The 5,152-nt window shown below is 31.9% G+C and overlaps 1 long non-coding RNA gene across 1 annotated transcript; it reads left to right on the plus strand.

Moving 5' to 3' along the window:
• The first annotated feature begins 224 nt into the window (after positions 1-224).
• On the plus strand, positions 225-3,567 carry LOC127842959 (uncharacterized). Its single transcript, XR_008032008.1, has 4 exons — positions 225-586; positions 1,299-1,411; positions 1,714-1,807; positions 2,183-3,567. It is a non-coding gene; the product is annotated as an uncharacterized LOC127842959 (long non-coding RNA).
• Positions 3,568-5,152: the final 1,585 nt, after the last annotated feature.

Genomic DNA, 5,152 nt, shown 5'->3' on the forward strand with positions numbered 1-5,152 from the left:
TTTTTAACAATTATAATAATTCATTATATGATGAAATAAGGAAAAGATTAATGTTAAGGTATTTGTATAATAGAAGTAGGAACATATGGGAAGAGCAGTGCTGTCATGTGCAAAAATCGACATAGTCATTACCGTAATTGCGAAGACAAAGTTTTTCTTATCAGTAAAGGGTTCTCGAAACAAAACATGTGACGTCGTCAGCGAAAATCAGTCTTGTGTACGCTGACGTTTATGTCGGGAAATCGCGAGATAAAAATCTTCTACGAAAATGCGCTGGATATTTCGTCTTTTTCATACAATTTCTCGGCTCATAATTTATGACATGCTTTGAAAATTTCCACAATATAGCATGAATATGTCATTTAAACACTGGCACAATTGGTGGTTTGTAATCCGCTTATTTAATTCAAATTATTCCCCTTGAAAGACACTGTTTCGTTTGAGCAGTTCACAGGTAGCGCAACCTGTCTCGTAGTGTTCATTTTCAATGGCTATTAAACGCTGTAAATCAAAATGACATCGTGTACTAATGGATGTCTTCAATCGAAGAAAGTTCGGAAATGATATTTCCACATGCTTAAAATAGGTAAGTGAAATATATATGTGTATTTTGGCTTTGTGATTAATTTTCGCGACTCGCAAGTTTGACCCGGAAGTAAACTGTACGATAGCAGATGAATTGTTTACATGAAATGGTGGAAGATTTAAATTTGAAATATCATGTCTCAATTTATTAACACCAACACTATTCCATGTGAAATTTCAAAAGACCAGGACACTTCTTTTTTAAATTTAAATGATTTATCGAATGTAAATGAACTTTATTTTTAAACTTCTCACCCCGCTACTCAAGATTTGTTTGATGTGGTAGATGATTATGAAAGCACAGGAGTTTGAAATTCTATCAATATAGCTAATCTAATGGCTTAATAAAAGATATATACCCCTATATAGTATAAGACTAGTCTTTATACTATATAGGAGTATAATTTTTTTTTATTTAGCCATTAGATTAGCTATATTGATAGAATTTCAAACCCCTGTGATGAAAGTGACCTTGAGTCAAACCATGATGAGTCTGATATTGATATTGATATAGAAGCTGTCAAAAAAACATCAGATACTGCGTTTATTGAAAAGTCTGAACTTCATGTGGCAGAAGCTGATAAACAAAACAAATTTAAGGTTGACTTTTTAAAAATGTTAAAGCACAAATTTAATTGAATAACCATTTAATTAATAATTATTATAAAAAAAGTGTTATGTAGATAAATAACCAATAATTTGATATTCTACAGGTTGGGAAGTTACGGTCTTGGCGAACAGCATTCTCACTTTCAGTGTGACAACTGTTGCGGCCTAAATAAAAACAACATAGTCATCTGGTACCTTCTGTGGAGAGTTCTTGTAGGTAATAACAAGCTCTTAGTTATTGTGTTTCTGATAGCTTTTTTTAATGTTGAGAAATTAATTTAGCTAAACCTGTTGTTAAAAATATTTGTTTGCAGTAATGCAATTGCAAAATGGTAAAGCATGTTGATATGTAGTAAATATGTTAACAAAAAAATTACTCTGGTATAAATCCCAAAAGGAAAATTCTCTTAAAATAATATATTAAAATGAGTCAACATTTTTGAGTCAGTCAATTACTACAAAATACATATTCTAAATTGTAGCCTGACCTTTTTTAATGATTATTTTTTAACATTTCAGGTTTACACTGAATCATCACACTAAGCTTTATGTTGATAAGACATACAAAGTTTACACCAGATTGGCACTTTGGCATCTGGAAGTCAAAGTGGAGGTAAATTCCTTATCACAGTATGGTGTATGTGACCTGCATGATCCTTCTTGATAAACCTTGTTTGCATTTCCATAGGTCTATCCAGTTGTATAGTTCTGCCATGTAATAAAATATAAAAATAATAAAACATAAATCAATTAAAAATAGTGTGTAGGTACTTTATGTCTCGTAACAGGAAAATAAATAATCATTTTAATAGTTTCAGCTGTTTTATTGGTATGAAATTCTTGATATGGCAAACAAAATCCCATGCAAAATCATCCTTCAAACTTTGTAGTTTTCTTTTACAACAACAACAACAACAAAATAATAATTTGATAATAGGAAAACTATATTTTGCAATTGTTTCTTAATTAAATGGTAATCTTGATACAGAAACTTCAATGCAGAAATGTTGTCTGATGTCGCTGCGTCTGTGGGGTTATCGTCAAGGACGGGCCACAACATCCCCCAGCTTGTGGGGGACTCTTCCAATCCTGTTGTTATCTAAGACAGGAAGGATTACCTTACGACATTGTTTCACCACATAAAGAATGTCACCAAATTTCATCAATTTCCATTTGTCAGCGGAGCATCCCGGTGTTGTGGAATGCAGGGAATTCAGTGACTCACCAGTAGTCAGAATCACTCTCAGGAAGGTCTCGAAAGTGAATGTTAATGTGAGCTGTGACAACCTGCTATAAGAAATGTTTGCGAAAGGGCTTGATCTGGACCATCAGTGGTATTTATTTGAAAACATTCGTGAATTCTGTCGCATAGATGAACCAAAAACTTGACATGTCCAAAACGCGCTACTGGTGAGCAACAAAAAACAGACTGTGCCCCCCAAAAAAGAAGATGCATTAAGATGCGCATCTGATCTTCTCTGATGGTGCCACAACAATTACATACATCATGTATCAGTGTTTATTTTGGCCAAGGTATTTGGTGATATATTTTCCCACAAACAATGCAAAAATCCTCTATTCCTAGGAAAGCTAAAACATTTATACGATTGCTAAATGTGTCAGTTGATACAGGTTTTGAAATGTTCAATGCAAACTTTTGTTGTTTTAATTGCACAAGCTTGTTTTCAAGTTTTTTATATCTCATATTTACAAAACAAAAATCATTTTTTCCATGTAGATCTAACCATGCAGTTGTTTTCACCTTATGGACACAGACTGCCTATCAGAAAAACTGGAAAAAAATCAGTGTGAATATTGTATTTATTTATGTTTTACAATGAAAATCCTATATTTTTGTTTGTTTGCTACATTGTTTCCATAGTAACAAAAACAAACAAGTTATTGTTTATTTTGTCTATTTTTGTCTATCAGAAATAATGATAAATAATGATTATTTCATTTACTGAAACATTTAGTATCCAAGTGTACTTTCAACCAACACTTTTCAATGCTGTTTTTCCATTTTTTAGTGTTTGAGGTTACATTATACTTAAATACACATGTAACTGAATAAAAAAAGGAAATTGTTCATGGAACACACACATTATTGATTGTTATCGTTTAACTGGTTACAAAACAGTGAAATTAATGTTGTGTTTGCCTTTAAACAAACACTTGATTGAAAATACAATTCATAGATTTATAAAAGGCGTGATTGTGTGCTCTGGTGATTATTAACATGTAGATTGGTTACCATAGCAACACAAATGGTACATTTTAAATGTCCATAATGCTGTTGTCAGTTTATTGCACTATAAATATGTATTTGACTAAAGGAAAGATTATTGTTTTAATAAAACAATGTGCTGGTTGTTTGAAAATTTTTGTTGTTTTTTTGTATTAAATGATAACTTTTAGTGACGGTAAAATGTAGGGTTGGTCACTTTGGAAGGTCATAAAATTAGTTTTGAATGTGATAAATAAAAAATCTATATCATTTTTGTGAACTACAATGTTCAGAGAATCCAAAATTGCCAAAAAGTCAAAATGTGATTTTTTGAACACAAGACTGATTTTCCCAGCTTTGGTCACACATTTGAACAATAGCTAAGCTAAAAGATTTTTTAATAATAGGACAAAGCAGGTGAAATGTACAAAGTTTCTCGAAAACACACTATTTGTGAAACACGCTTAAATGGTTTAATTTGTAATGTGTTATGTCGATAAATTAAAAAATAAGAATCTTTTTGTATTAGCAATTTTTGCTTCAATATTCTAATCGGTTATAAATAAACGTATACCTTTTGTGTCGGGTTGCTCTATCCAAACGATATTGTGTCGCTTTTGTGGGAATCTGAACTCAGTCGAGACCCTGTCGACCATTAGTAGGAACATATAAGACATTTTAATTCTAAGATATCATATCCATCGTTGAATAACATAATCTGATGAGAACGCCAATAAAAACAAAAACGATGGGAATATTAGATTTAATGAGACTTGTTTTGATTTGGGGAATTTTAATTATAATTAAACTATGCTACCAGTAATTTACCTCTTAGTATGGTGAAATTATAAGGTATTGGAAATAAATTGCCAGCAAGAACCCAAGAAACAGAATAATGTATCTCAAAATGGTGGCCGCCGTTAAATTACCATTCCGAATATACGCATTACAACCAAATAAGTGAAATAATATTACTGAGTTGTACGTTGATAGTTTCGTTAATAAGCTTTGTCATAAGAAAAGTTTATTATTTTCTTGTTTCCAATGTTTGGATCAAAGTAAAGGGCAAAAAAAAACAACCAAGTTTACCATAAATTATTTTTTTATCAATGCCACGATTTTACAAGTAATATCGCGTTTGCATGTTAAAAAGCAACTTATGGTATTTTGTTGTGTCCTGTTTAATGTGCTCTTGTTGGTAACCTGGCATCCAATATTTTTCGTAGGCTTGTGTTGCCTCATTTCTTGCATGAGATACATGTACACTTGGCAAGCAGTTTAATGGCTATATTTAATGCACACATATAGATGTAACAAGTAAAGTAAAAATAATACATAGGGATATTACGCTTAAATCAAAATCTTTGATGGAGTTTGATTGTTTATGCACTTTATAAATCTGATTTAACGACTGTTCTGAAATTTGAGTAGAACCCGGAAGTGTACCCATTACGGGATGAGGTAAGAGAGTTTGAATCGTTCGCTACTATTATATGCATATGTCATAGAGTAAATTTACGAAATCCTTATTTCTTTACAATATCTCATCATACGAAATCAATATCTATCTATTTTAATATTAACCTGAATTCTTTTCAAACAGTTACTACAGTTCAGCTAACAACCTAACCAGTTTTATCACTAAGCCTATTACACGCATGATTGGTTCGCGGCGTTGGTCAAGTGGAAAGCGCAAGTAACCGCGCATTTGCCACTTGACCGCCAGAACAT

This window comes from Dreissena polymorpha, chromosome 8 (genome assembly GCF_020536995.1).
Source record: "Dreissena polymorpha isolate Duluth1 chromosome 8, UMN_Dpol_1.0, whole genome shotgun sequence".
NCBI lineage: Eukaryota > Metazoa > Mollusca > Bivalvia > Myida > Dreissenidae > Dreissena > Dreissena polymorpha.